Source organism: Melanostigma gelatinosum (genome assembly GCF_949748355.1).
Source record: "Melanostigma gelatinosum genome assembly, chromosome: 10".
NCBI classification, from domain to species: domain Eukaryota; kingdom Metazoa; phylum Chordata; class Actinopteri; order Perciformes; family Zoarcidae; genus Melanostigma; species Melanostigma gelatinosum.
Genome location: NC_136643.1, coordinates 3427885 through 3443745, shown reverse-complemented (window position 1 = coordinate 3443745; position 15861 = coordinate 3427885).

Below are 15861 nucleotides of genomic sequence, written 5' to 3'. Positions count from 1 at the left end.
TCACCTTAACGCATGCAGTGAGACGCCGTAGGAGAGGGAAACGTTTCCGCACACGTGGATTTCACACACCGCTGCCGGGCAAATTTTCTCCAGCGTTCGCTCACTGTGCAACAAACTGGATGAACTTCAGCTACTGGCGGGGAAAGACAGACTTTTCTTCATCCTCCGCTTTCTGCTTCACTGAGACCTGGCTCTGTGGATCAATACCGGACTCCGCGTTCCAGCTGGATGGCTTCCAGCTGTTCAGAGCTGACCGTGACTCTGAGCTATCCGGCAAATCGAAGGGTGGAGGAGTCCGCTGGTGCAATGGTGTGTAACCACGGGCCACGGCAAGGCCCGGATTGGGTTTCGAATTTACAGTGCACTGCACCTTTAATACCGGCTCAAACCACTAAGCCCACAGATTATCTTTAAGGGTGGCAGTGAATGATTTACTGAGACCAAGGATTACCCCAAGATTAAGACATTTATTACAACAATTTAATATGTTAAAAACAATCAAAAGGTATATTTCTAATATACTTGTGACACAGGTTATAATAAAAGAGGCAAAACCATTTAAAACAAAACCAAGCAACACAAAACATGAATACAAATTAATAACTTCAAACAAAACAGCAGTGGCAGTCAACATCTCCTGCTTGACGGTGTCAAGAAGAGTTGAGCTCACAGAGAAAGCCGCCTTGGATACATGCATACACGTTTAGGGGAAAGACAGGATATAAAAGCACGAATCAGGAACAGATGTTTTTGGGTGTGGGTCATGAGACATGGAATTCTGCTGTAAGAGGTGACTCATACAACTCGAGAGGGAAAGGTCTGGTGCTTTCCGGAGACAAACGCACACACAAAAAGGGTGAGATGAAAATCATGTGTTCGAATAGGTGGGGGGGAACAGATAGCCCAAATCAAGGATAAAAGGAGACGCTTGCAAGCCCCAAACTGGGATTTCTACACGAGCCGTCCAGACGCTCTGAGAAGAAGATACGGACGATTGCAACTGAAGTATTCGAGGACTTCGTCTCGGTTCACGGAAAGAAGACAGCTGTTCGTGGACAAAGAATTGAAAGACTGAGATTTTCCTCTCCCCACTGCTCGACTTTAACAACTGAACAACGGAGGAACGCCGCCGCCCTAGAAAGACTTTGTACAGAGCCTTGTGGACTGTTGGCCGAACTCTGCTGCAAAGAGCAGGAGGAGTCCGAGGGTCCGGCCGGACCTTCGCTCCTAACAACTCCAAAAGAACTTTTTCACCGAACCATTGAAGATCCAGCTCCAACCGAGCAGTCTCGGCATCTAAAACTAATGAGTATAACCAAAGAAGAAAATTAAAGTAACGAATCAAGTGTAGTAATATTTTATGTGAGCTGTAGGTTAACCCTTGCAAACTAACTAAATATAACCTGCAATAAATATCTAATCTGTATTTAAAGTAAAATTCTCAAGTGCATTTATTTACTCAAGTAGTAAAAATTCCTCGTGGCAGTAAAAAGTTAAATCCATTGTATGTCTAACAACTGAGTTCTGTAAGGTTATCCTAGAAGACCGAATCCACTTAACAATCCCTTACGGTTTTAGAAGTAATCCTAGCCGTTAAAACCTAACCTGGCATTTACCAAGAGCACGGATCCAGAAGAGGGAAGCTGCCATAACCGACGCGACTGGTAGGAGCGCCCGGGGTCAGGGTGGCCCCTCGACCGAGTGCACTCAGACCGGAGGAAGCAGGGTAGACGTCGGGAGTAACGGCAGTTAGAAGAGCCAGGCGAGTTCCCTCGCAAGAACACCAGCTCGACAATCTTTTAATAGAGAGCTGAGTCAGTAAGTAGCCCCGTATCGGGCCAGAAGTACCCCAGGATCTAACAACGGTGATGTTTCATAAAAACACTTATGAAACAGTGCGTTTCTGTATCTAAATGCTGCTCGTGTTGTCAAATTGATGAATGTGTTTTCTTCGTTTGCTTGTGTTCTGTCTATTTACATGTGTCTTGTTAAGCTACAGAGCGCCAAAGCTTTCAAAATATTATTTATGTGAAAGTACAAAAAGTGTCATCATCAAAATTTACTTAAAGAACCAAAAGTAAATGTGTTTACTCGTCTGAATTACTTTATATACTGCAGGGTAGTTTATAATACATCATCATTTTCAGCATTTGTGAAAAAGCTTTTTTTGGAGTACCTCTAGTGGCCACGGGGACATTATGGCGGTAAAGGTGAGTGGCAGCGTCATATCTAGCTCTATTCACGAATCCTTGGGCAGCAACCAAACACTGAGTTATGCTTTTGCTAATGTCATCAAGGACATCAAAAGTTATTACCAACGTGGGGGGGATTGTCTTAGGCAAGGCAAGTTTATTTGTATAGCACATTTCAACAACAAGTTAATTCAAAGTGCTTCACATGAAACCATTAAAAGCATAAAGGCAAAAGTAAAGGAGATTTAAAACATACATTGAAACAATAATCGATGTCTCCCTGAGACATTACGCTGCACGCAATCAACCATACACTGCCGCAATTCTGCAATTACTCGCACACAAACCACGTCTGGAAAAGATCTCTGCCGATCTGCGTTTTATAGTGTACGCCTTGCACAAACTCGGTCCCGGAGGAAATGGCGACATACTGTGCACTTTCTAAATTTGAATCGATGTCTCCCTGAGACATTACGCTGCACGCAATCAACCATACACTGCCGCAATTCTGCAATTACTCGCACATAAACCACGTCTGGAAAAGATCTCTGCCGATCTGCATTTTATAGTGTACGCCTTGCACGAACTCTGTCCCACAGGAAATGGCGATATTTTGTGCACTTTCTAAATTTGAATCGATGTCTCCCTGAGACATTACGCTGCACGCAATCAACCATACACTGCCGCAATTCTGCAATTACTCTCACACAAACCACGTCTGGAAAAGATCTCTGCCGATCTGCGTTTTATAGTGTACGCCTTGCACGACCTCGGCCCCGGAGGAAATGGCGATATATTGTGCAGTCCTTTTAAAACCATTAAAAGCATCAAAACATAAGGCAAAAGAAAAGGAGATTTAACAGCAATTCAGAACAGTGTAAGAAATAAAATACAGTCGTAAAATGCAGAAATGCAGGAAATTGATGAATATGTAAATTGAATGTGGTTCAATTAAAGGCAGCAGCAAACAGAAAAGTCTTCAATCTTGATTTAAATGAGCTGAGGGTCTCAGCAGACCTGCAGCTTTCTGGGACTTTTTTCCAGATATGTGGAGCAGAAAAACTGAACGCTGCTTCTCCATGTTTAGTTCCGACTCTGGGAACAGAAAGTAGACCGGTCCCAGATGACCTAAGGGGTCGGGATGGTTCCTAAGGTAGCAGCAGATCAGAGATGTATTTTGGTGAGGACTCTAGCTGCAGCATTCTGAATCAGCTGCAGCTTTGACAGACTTTTACAGAGACCTGTAAACACACCGTTACAGTAGTCCAGTCTGCTGAAGATAAATGCATGGACAAGTTTTTCCAAATCCTGTTGAGACATAAGTCCTCTAATCCTTGATATATTCTTCAGGTGATAGTAGGCTGATTTTGTAATTGTCTTGATATGGCTGTTCAGGTTGAGGTCTGAATCCATAACTACACCTATATTTCTGGCTTGGTTTGTGGGTTTTAACATCAGTGATTGAAGCTGATCGGTGATTTTCAATTGTTCGTCATTGGTACCAAAAACAATTACTTTTGTTTTATCTTTGTTTAATTGAAGAAAATTCTGGCACATCCAGTTGTTGGTTTGTTCAATGCAGTTACCCAGCCCTTCGTCTGCATAATTATGATGACACACTTTGTTGCTTTCCATAATCTGAGCTAGTGGAAACATGTAGATGTTGAACAGAAGAGGCCCCAGTATTGAACCTTGGGGAACACCACATGTCATTTTAGTCAGCTCTGATGTGTAATCAGCTACAGACACAAAGTATTCTCGGCCCTTCAAGTAGGATTCAAACCAGTTAAGTGCTGTACCAGAGAGTGTCACACCCAGATGTTTAGTCTTTCTAGGAGTATGGCATGGTCGACCGTGTCGAATGCAGCACTGAGATCCAGTAACACTAAGACTGAACTTCTGACATTGTCTGTTTAAGTGGATGTCGTTGAAAACCTTAACAAGAGCAGTTTCAGTACTGTGGTGCTGTCGAAAGCCTGACTGGAAAACATCAAAGCAGTTATTTACGACCAAGAAGTTGGTCAGCTGTTAGAAAACCGCTTTTTCAATTATTTTACTTAAAAATGGGAGGTTTGATATTGGCCTATAATTTTTCATCGTTGCGGAGTCTAAACTAGCCTTCTTTAGGAGCGGTTTAACAACTGCAGTTTTTAGGGCTTGTGGGAAGACACCTGAGAGAAGGGATGTGTTTACAACTTGTAAGAGATCAGTGGTCATGCAGTTTGAAATATTTTTGAAAAAGTGTGTTGGTAGAACATCCAAGCAGCAAGAGGATGACTTCAGATGTTGTATAATGTCTTCTAGGCTTCTACGGTCGATTGAATGAAATTGTGTCATGATATTGGAATGGATGTTATTCAGAGATCGGGACAACACATATCCTGTGGTTGGTGTGGAGGCACTGACTGCTTGTCTAATTTTCTGAATTTTGTCAGTAAAAAAGGAGGCAAATTGATTGCATGCCCAGGTGGATTGGAGCTCAGCAGCTACCGACACTGGAGGGTTTGGTAGCCTATCGACGGTAGCAAATAAGGCGTGTGTATTGTTCTTGTTTATGATGTCAGAGAAGAATGACTGCCTTGCATTTCTAAGTTCCAAATTATAATTGCGAAGTCTCTCTTTATAGATGTCACAGTGAACCTGGAGATTAGTTTTTCGCCACCTGCGCTCAGCTTTCCGACACTCTCGTTTCTCTATTTTGACCAGCATAGCATTTCTCCAAGGAGATCTTTGCTTACCCGAAACAACCTTCACTTTAGTGGGTGCAATGGCATCAATAATATAGTCTTATGCTGCGTTCACACCGGTCGCGTTGATTTTTGACGCACTGCAAAAAAGCGTCCAACGCACCGCACTGCACCGGCGCGTTGGACTCGCGTCCAACACGCCGCCGGTTGTGTTCACACCAAACGCCGCAAAATCTCGTAGCGCCGGAGAGGGGGCGTGGTTTATCGTCCTGGAAGCCGTTCACCTGGCCGCCATTTCTTTCCGCTGTCAACCGTGAAAGGAATAAGGACAATTGCTGCTTTGTACGTGTTGTGGAAGTCCCTCAAACATCGGAATGCCAAACGCCGTCATGTCTGGTTCATAATATTGTTCAGAGGAGCTCCGTGGATTGTATCGAGCTGTATTCACTGTGTCTAGCAAGCCACTGGTCGCTGTTTACTACAGCTGTAGGAACACAAAATAAACTGATTTGGCTGTGATTCAACGGCAATAAACCGACAAAAAGGGACTCCGAAATAACTACGTAATGATGCCGATTTGTACTTGTCTTCTCCGACAAAAAGGGACTCCGAAATAACGACGTAATGATGCCGATTTGTAGGTTACTGGTCTTCTCAATGTAGCTCTGATGGATCGGTGCTAGGCTATGCTAACATCGTAGCAGCTCCACCAGCACTCAATAACGTCACGTAGACGTAAATACGGCAGCGTCTATTCATTGTTTGTACCGTATGGTTTACACACACACACATGTATACACAGTTTGGTCCGGTCTCTGTTGATATGAGGTATCGTAGCGCTCTGGGTGAACACAGACGGCTACAGGATTTATTTCCTGATTCAACAACGGCAGAAAGCCAGTGATGACAGGGGGAGCAACTCAACGCTGATAGGCTATCGCGCCACAGCGTCACGCGATTATGTCGCTGAAGTTGAAAAATTTCAACTCGCGCGTTGGCGATTTTGCGGCGTCCACCGCGTCCACCGCACTGCAACGCGCCGCGCCATCGCAAAATCGCGCCGCGCCAGTCTCATCGCGTCTGTGCATAGACTTTGTATGTAATCTCGACGCGCGTCACAAAATCAACGCGACCGGTGTGAACACGGCATTAGGCTTAATATGCTACGTTTATACTAGTTGTTTGTAATGATTACAATTTTTCTTGGCTAAATGGCAATGAATATTAAGTATGACCACCAGTTTTCTCATTGAGGTACATTTTTAGGGAACGTATATAAACCGTCCGATCATTTCATTTCAGACGGGCTACCTCCCCGATGACACTCTGCCTGTGTACTCATTGCTCGTCAGCGGATTCTTCAACAAGCCGCAAACTTGACAGCTGTGAGTACTAACAATAGCCATGTTCGATGTTTTTGTTCATAATGATGATATGGAATTTTTGGGGGAGTGGCTTTGGAGGGAGGCTTGAAGGGACGGACTGTTAGTATTGCCGACTTGGCGCCTTTCTGATTAGATTTAGCGACTTTTGGAGCTAGTGCTGCTCGCTACTTTCATATCATTTTTAAATTGTAGCGTACTCTTGTTGGTTTCTCAAGATTTCCAACCCTAGCTTTAACTGATAAGAATTTCCTGATAATTTAACCTCTCTTTAATATCATCTGGCAAAGGTCAGAGCAGAAGTATGGAGCTGGCTGTTTTATGGCACGAGTTATTGCTGCTTTGTGCTTAAAACCTGTTTTCGATGTTTTTGACCATCTATAAAGCCAGTGGTATTGTGACAGACATGACATATTGAGCTCAATAAAGGTTGGTGAAGTTGTATCCTACCTATTGACACTGGGTGTGGTGAGGATGACTGATGCTTCTGTGTTGCCAGATCAATAATGGTGATTCAATGAGAAGTGGCTGTGCATTAAATTATGGTAAAGTCACGCAGTAAAATGTAGCAGAGTAATAATCAAGGAGCCACACTCAAGAGACATTCGAGGATTTATAATCACAACATCCTTGAGGACTCAAGAGAGTCGGTATTATAGATGCTATATATTTCACATATAGCATGTATGGACATGTACTTCTTTGCCCAGGGCAAAGTTTCCTTCACAGCATATTATTTCAGAATCACAGAAATCTATTCGCAGAGTGTAGAAAGGTAAACTAACTCTACAAGTATACCCTGAAGGCCAAATTACTTCCCAGTATGGAGGCACTGGAAAAGATGGTTCCTGTGGTGGAATATCAGCAGAGACTCATTTCTATGGCCAGCTATGATCCTGTAACTATGCAATATCCCTTTCTAAGCAAGGCTTCTTTCCACAACAAATATCTACCATGTGGATATTAGCGGGATAGAAAATGTGCATCAGCTATTAATACACTAATATTCAGAATTATTAGAGATTCCTCCTCAGCCCATTAAGGGCTCCTTCGTTTGAGACAACTCAAGGCATTTAAGCATGTGCGCCATTGTTGGAGAATGCACGTGTGTGTGGGGGATGCGAGGAGCCAGAGAGGGAAATCGTTTTAATGGGAGGCGAATGGGCGATCTGACAAATGGTAGAGGCCAAGTATTTCTCCCATTCCACCCTTAGGCAAGTGTTACGTCAGTTAAAAGAGAGGGTATGCCCCCTCTCTCCCTGGGTCACACACACACTGTTCATCTCTCCTTGCTACGGTATCCCTCCCTCTCACACATACGCTGTATAACTGTTATTATTCGGAACGTGAGATCTCTTCTGCATCAGCCTACTCACTCAGGTAAAATACAACAGCACGGGTGAAGTAGAAATTAAAGAGTTAGCGCCTTTCTGTACAAGTGGGTATGTGTGACCGAGGTGTGATTTATTTGTGTCTGCTTGTAATTTGTAGCAGCCATCCATGCTAGGGCATTTATATGTACACCCCATACGCTCTTTAATCATCCAGTTTTGTATTATATTCATCTTTCTCTTGTATGCTCTTTAAACAGAGATGCTGTGTGGAAACACATTTGGTCCTGCGTTTTCACAATGTTCTGTTACAAACAAGCAGCAGCTACCACTGAAGGCTGATGCCATTGAGGAAGTGCAATGTCACTGACAGTAACTAGACACTACAAAGCATCCCTGGCTCCAATTGTCTCTCAAAAAGTGTCAACTGAGTCATTATGGTTTCGATTCTTAAATTTAGGCCTTCTAATAATTCAATAAAATTTATTTTTGTATTGCCCAAAATCACAAATTTGCCTCAGAGGGCTTTACTATCTGTACACAAGAGACATCCTCTTGTCCCGGAACCCTCACATCAGAACAGGAAAAACTCCCCCAAAAAAAGATTCAGCCGATTTTTTAATCGGCTGAATCTATATAATTGTAATTGAAGTCTGGACTTGGAGTTGAGACTTCAAGTCCATACTCCAAAAGTTCACAAGTCCATCTTGTGTATTGAGAAAGGCAGGTTATGTTCAGTTTAATGTTGCGTGATAGCAGTGGTGGTGGTGAAGGTCCATCCTACCTTCCATGTCTCCAAGGTTAAGCCTCTGGTTGTCAGATCGTCATTCTTCATCCCCTTGTGCTCTTAGTGTCATGCTGATCCCTTGTGTTTGTTCAATGGTTTTTGACTCTGCCATTTCCGTTTTCAGTTCCCTCACGATTGAATGGATCTCAGTCTCTGATGTGTGGCTGGTTGTTGGAGGCTCTTCTTTCTGGTCTCGGCTGTTCCTCCCAGCCTGTGCAGGTGGGTCTAGAGAAGAGCTATGTTGGATGCTCGCTGCCTCACCCGAAACACTAGCATGTATGTAAGTTACACGGGCTGACTTGACAGTGGATTTCTTGAGTTTGTAGAGTCTCTGTCTCAAGACTTGCTGCCTCATTTACTCTTTCAATGAGCATCTCATCACTGACTGCTGGGTTATCCAGGAAAGGCTTTATCTGGAATTTAATGCTATCACTCAACAGCCCTGTGCCCATGGACCTCAAGAATTTCTTACTTGTCAAATCAGGGCTATATTGCTCCCCTAACTCATTTTCTTTTGATGCAAACAGCAGCCTGTCTTTTAGTTCTATCGCCCTGAACAGGAGGTTTTGAGCTGATTCCTTCGGTTCCTGAACTATGCAAATGAGTCTCTGGCACAGGTCCGATGTATCTTCCTCCTTATAGTGCCCATTTAGAATAGTCTTAAGCTTTGAGAGTCAGGTCAGTTTTTATTTGAAGCATGTCCCGCAGTTTCAGCCCTGGGCTAATGGCTTTTATGACTACTTCAATGATATCTGATTCACCATGACCTCTCCGAAGTCCTCCGTCTATTTGGTGTACGAGGTTGGTATATGACGATTTGTCGCGCTGTCCTCCCTTGCCAAATTTGCCCACTGATACGGATCTCTCTTCGAATGGTTACTTCAGGAATTTTGGATTGTTGAGGGGACTGGATGAACTCATTCACAGTGGGGTCGGTTATATGCAGTTTATTACTGAGAGCTCTTATTTCTTCCTCTAGGAGCTAACGGGACAGTTCTTGGGACCTCTGCAGCTCTACGTACTTCCCCTTTATCTCTTGTAAGCGGAGAAGTTCCTGCTCTGTTTCCTCACTACTCCCGTCAACCATTGCTCCCATGAAGGCTAAAAGATCTTTGATAATCTGACATGCTTCATCCCCATCCTCATCAATAGGATCCAGTTTCTTCTCCACTAATTTGACAAGTGTTCGTTGACTCCTATCATTTATGGTCTCGTCATCTTCCTCGATACAGTTTAGGTGTGTGCAGACTTGTACTACCTGATCCCAGTGTAGTTTGGTCAGAATTGAGCTGGCTCTGTCCAGAAGTCCCATGATGAAACTGCAGTTCTCCAACTGTTGTTCTAGGTTCGTTTTGGGAGAAAGATCTTCCTCTCATGGCTGGAGATTCTGCTTGAAGACCTCTTTCTCCGGGCTGGCTCGCCAATATATGCACTCCAGTCAGTGTATGATGACGGGCGCACCAAAGAACGGCAGCAGACACCTTGCATACAGTTTAAACAAAAGGTTTTATTGAGGGTGACTGTTCTCTACGTTACACTCTTCTCTAGCTGTTCTTCTGAGAAACTTTACAAGGAAGCGTGAATGTCACGACCCGGCTCTTGAGCCATGACAAAACGGAAGACACACGGGTGGTTAGACGGAAAGGTTTGCATTTATTCTTAACAAAACAAAGACATGGTGCTGCAGGAACAGAGAGAGCTCCCGACTGCGGCAGGCAGGTCCTAAATACCCCTGGGAGACTGGCCAGGTGCTCCCAATTGTACCAAGAGGCTCCGCCTACAAGGGATCTGCAAGACAGCACAGAGAACAAACAAGGCAACGCACACAGCAGGCCCTGCTTAAAGCCAGAGGCCGTCACACCATGCACAGACAACCCCCTAGTGGTGAGATTGCGACAACTGCTGGGTGTTTTAACTATAACACACATTACAATATAAAATGAGTTAGTCAAAAGTCCATTTATTTCACACCATCATGAATAAACATCCATAAAGCTGCTTAGAAATCATTGTCATCAAACTACAGATATTGCCTTGGAATTATCATGTTTTCTTCTGTAGTCATCCAGTGATAGTTGTCTGTATATCCGTAGGTACACTGGAGACAAATTTAGGTAAAAAAAACTGCAGGGCTCAACTTGTTATTCACAGAATAATTCACAAAATCCACAGCTATCTCTGTTGTTTGGATCATCAAGCTCTTATAGCTGTAAGCAAGATTCCTGCTTACACATCCAGACACAGCAGCCTCCCATTGGACTCATTTTTCGGTCCACCTGATTAATGTATTTGTATTTGTTTATTTATTCATATGGGACTGTATATTAATCAACATTAATTAAAATGTGCCAACACTGATTCATTTTTCATTTGCAGTCTCTATTAAAATGGCCCTATACCTGCTAAGACAAGAAGTCTAATTGCAGGGATGCATTTTGCATGAGATGTTATGAACATTTAGAATACAACCTAGCTGAAGGAGCTTGTTACCAAAGCCAAATGTTCTCATTCATAGTGCCACAATTTAGCAGCGTGTGCCTCATTTGTCGTGTTGAATTACCACCAAATTCAAAGACAGGTTTGGTAATCTGCTTCAAAAACATTCTTGATATTTTTGTTGAAATTTCCAGTACATCCTGTCAGATATCTATTCATCAAATGCTCTGACAATTTAATCTGTGGCTGTCGCAGGACTGGAATAAACGGGTCCGATCATTTAATTCAGCACAAAAGTAATGACTGTCTACCCAACTACCTGTCATTGATCATCAACGGAGTCTTCCACAAACTGAGAATACAAACGACTGCCATCTATACGTTTATGTTCATAATGATCATTTTTGGGGGAGTGGCGTTGGAGGGACTGAAGGGGCGGGCTGTCAGTGTTGGCGATTTGGCAATTTTCTAGCTAAATGTAGCAACTTTTGGAGCGAGCGCTACTTTCACTGGAAGAGTTGCCGACCCTAAACTGGTTTTTTTTCAGCTGGAATAATGTTTTTTAAATCAAGCGTTTCTCAAGATTACAAACCCTAGCTACCAAACAGTGAGGGACAATAAGTGTGATTACCCTTGGTTTGGTGCCCAACAAATCTATTTATAAACGTTCTCTTTCCATACATTAAAGTTGAATTTAATTACGCGTTCATGTTCTAGATAGTTTAATGATTAAACTATCTAGAACATGAATGTGTAATGAGAGTTGATTCATTTCAAATGGAATTGTATGATTCTCTCTACATCAACACTGATATTTATTTTTAACTGCTGATTTAGCTACTCTGGGCTACACCTGTTAAACTATATAAACTGCATTGTTCTTGTGTATATTTCCTGGTATGTATATTCTAAAAACAAAATCACACAGATTTCAATTGGACAGTATAAGCTTGTGTTTCCAATGTCCGGAGGCCAATTTGGCGTTCAAGTGGTTCAACTCATGACAACTTGCTCTTTTTTTCAATTACAAAGGACTAGATAGATGATGAAATCTCCGTACAGAACAGTTTAGCTAACAGGCAGACATTAATGACAAAGGCATTTTGCTTACAACACTAACATAATTTATATTATGTGATATGTTAGTCAGCTGAAATTTAAAGTTGTGAATCCCAAAAATACAACTAAAAGATCCCATACTGAACACGATAATATTGCAATAGCTAGTGTTGGTCTTAAAAGACATGGCACCATGTATTCTAGCTGTCAGCATGGTACACTGGTCCTACATTTGGTGGGATGTCTACAGGAGCTTATGTGCCTCAAGCTGATGGCAGGTTCATTATATTGAGGGTCCCCTAGACGTGTTCTGAACAAACATTCAAAGCAAACTGACTAGAGTGAATCACCATTTAATCACATTCAGCAGCTTTTAGCAGTAGAGCTCTCAGCTCAGCATGTAGGTACGTTACTGCCTTGGTAAAAGATGAATTCACAGACTGTTTGTACTGCATTTTAACGGCGATGTGAGTACTTATCTCAACTGAACAAAGTGATTTGAATCATCAAAGTGATTCTTGATTTCCGCCTCTAGTGTCTATCCATCCTGGTCTCCTCAAAATTACGTCCCTAGACAACTAAACTACCTTGTCAATTACGTACCGAGGGAAACACGTTTTCTCCCGGATTCCTTTTGGTTTGTGTTTTTCTGCAGAAAAGTCTGCGTAATGATGTTTTAAGACAAAACCTTGTAACCCCAGTTGTTGCACAGTACCCTCTGAAAACCCAGGGGAAACCTGTTGTCATTGGCAGAATGAGATTTGATGATGCAGTAAGTTATTTCCGTTTGTCCTTTATTTCATTTTTAGTCATTGCCAAGAATCACGTTAGCTATGAGGATGGAAGTGATCTTCTTCCGTACCTTTAGGCATCAGTTAGTCTGTTTAATAATCAAACTTAAGATGTGTGAGTTTCAGTGTTGTAGCTTTAACAGAAAAGTACTGACACTGCAGCAGAGACCACATTATAGAATATAGTATTGTAAGATTCATGGATGTGGAAAGTATAAGGCCTCAATCATGACATGTTCAGTCAAGGTTCACTCTGAACCAAGGGAAAGGACCCAATTCATAAAGCACACTCACCTCTCTGTTTGTGAACAATGTGAGCCCGTCTCTTACAAAAAACACAATGTTCTGCTGACTCGTTCTGAACACTGGACGCTCTAGTCAAGACAATCTGATGTAATTTGTGATCGTTCATTGCCAAAAAATGACATTGAATGACAAAGCAAATAGGGGTTAACACACTTTAGAGTTCACCACCACTGATAAATAATACTTTTATGACAACTGTCATTCAAAAGCACACAGGAAGTGGCTGGGTGTGAGTACAGTCACAGCTTTCTGTCGTTGACCCTCTCACCAAGAGCAAGTTGATATAATTACAGTCCCATCATCATAGCCTGAATATGCACCAGAAAGCTAGCATTGTTTCTGCAGCTGAATTACTGTGGTACATTACTATGAGTCACCAGAAATTCCTTTCCAACCTTCAATTTATCTCCAAATCCTGCAGAAATGTTGAATGCTGTGGTCAACTGCAAATGGACAGTGTTGCTTTGTTTTTTTATGTCACCACTTTCACAGTTTATTTTCATTTAATAAGAAAAAAAGATCCACTTGTGTTGCTATTATATTTCAAGGCCCAGCAAGTGATTACTGGCATTATGATTTTCCTAAACCACTTTTCATTGATTATTGAATTAGAAAGCATTCAATGAATAAGCAGATAAATTGTGAATGGAAAGGTTACTTTGAGTGATGCATGATGATGAATTACAAATCAGCCGAATGCATCCAAATGTCAAACAAGCATGTCTTTGATCCTCTATGGGCTGTTTGCAGGAGCTAATAAAATGTTTATTAAGTATGTTCCCAGGTGACTGGACATTAATCAGTGTGTCAGTGAGTCTCCAGTAACAGACTTGGCAATGCAAAGCGGTGCAGAGATTTCTCAAGGGAGCTGCATGATTGTAAAGCCACTGTGCTGCTGTCCCCACTGGATCAATAGTATAAGTACACCTTCCTCTTCAGCACTGCCTCTACTACTCATATTACTTCTACTGCTAACACTGCTCCTGCTAATACTTCTACTTGGCTAGTACTATAGAGAGCTGAAGTATGAAGTAATATACCTCTGTGATAGCCACTGCTCCAAACGCCTCAGTGTCTCTTATCTGTCTTTCTGAAAAAGTTCAAATCTGTTCCTGCAGGTCGTAAACACATGATTTGGTACGTAGAATACGTTAACGTAAAATACATCTGGGTTGTCGGGTTAAACACACGGTACAGTACGCTGGGTGTGGCTCTGCACAAACACACATGCACCACATACAAATGAAGCTGTCAGAGATACTATAGAACCCACACTGTCACTAACTACACCCGCTGAAAAAATATGATCTCATTTTTGGAAAAACAAAAAAGTGATTTCAGAGAGAAGCAGATAGAGGAGTTCTGAATATGCCTTTAAAGAATATATCCAGGATGTCGTGTCAGGGCTGCCAAGTTTTCAATTTGGTTTGGAGTGTATTTTATGAGTAGGCCTTGTGTGACATCACCCACAGCATCACTCATCAACATCCAGGGATCAGCACACTTGGTAACCTTCAGACATAATAGGCTAAATAATGCTGATTAATCACCTTACTCACTTAATAACAGCCTTAACACTTTTCATCCTGCTTGATGGGCATCTGGAGAAAAACAAAAGAAAAGTCCTTTCTTTAGTCAAATGTGTCTGAATACCAACTCACAGAATTCTGTGTGGTGGTTTATGAGTTCTGAACAGTCTGTCAAAAACAAACTGCACAAAGTGTATTCTTTATTTCTGATAAGAAATGTTGTGATTGTTGGTTATAAGGGCATTTGCAGAGGCTTTAAGAATCCTTTGGATCGTTCAAGGTCAAATGTTTTAATTATGTTGTCGTCCTGACAATGTGACTGGTAGATAGATTAAAGTCAAAGATCTACAATGATCTATAACGTCATGATATTCTGTGTTGGTTACCCTCTTCTCTAATGGCGCAAAGTAAAATGGCAAGAAAACGAGGACATTGTAATGATTGAGGGATAAAAAAGGAGCGATAGCACATAGAAAGCTACCATTGCTGCAATGCTATCATGCATCAACACTAGGGACATACACCTCTAAACAAAAAAAATCACGATTAAGACATGGTCCCTACAAATTGGAATACTTATGATGAACTGGTATCCGTTCCATCTGCAGTGTCTGACTGGAGTGATGCTGCACACTGTTAAGCAGCGCAATAACACAGAAGATCCGCTGGTTGAATGTTGTGCAACCAGCATCAGACTGTTACTACAGAACCTCTCTGGGCTTGTGTGCATACGAAACGTGTTTTCGTCTGCACATCAACAGGCTTGTTTCGCATACTGTCAGTGGGCCATGAGCGGAATAGCCTCAATAATAATAATGTGTACTTTCTGATACCACCTCCGTGCCCAAGTCAAGTGAGCCACAGGTGCGTCAAGGGAGTCAGGCTCCTGACGCACTTCTGAGTGAGAAAGTACTAACAAAAGCTGATTCAGAGGACAGACAGGATGGACATCTGAGCCATGAATCATCATTAATAGCCTGTTGAATAAAAGACCACACAGTCAACGGTAATCACCCCATTGTTGTTTTTTTGTTTCTCTATTCAGTTTTGCCAGAGTCTGCAGCAACTAAGCTTATTGCAAGTTTAAATATCCTCAAGACTTTTTCCTTCTGACAGACCTGAGGCGTAGGCCATCGACTGTAGGTTCTCATGGGTTCTAGCCTCTGTGGGCGCCACAACCCAAAATGGTCTTACGGTGCAAGAATAGTAGACCTGATGTTCATTTTCTGAAAGGAACCTCTGGCGCAGGTTTTTCATTGAGTCGGTTAGCAAACGTTTCCGTCTTTTCATCTTCTTTTGAGTGAGTTTGCTTTCTTCCTGTTCTCATACAGCTGACGTCATCCCTTAAAAAGAAAGCCTTT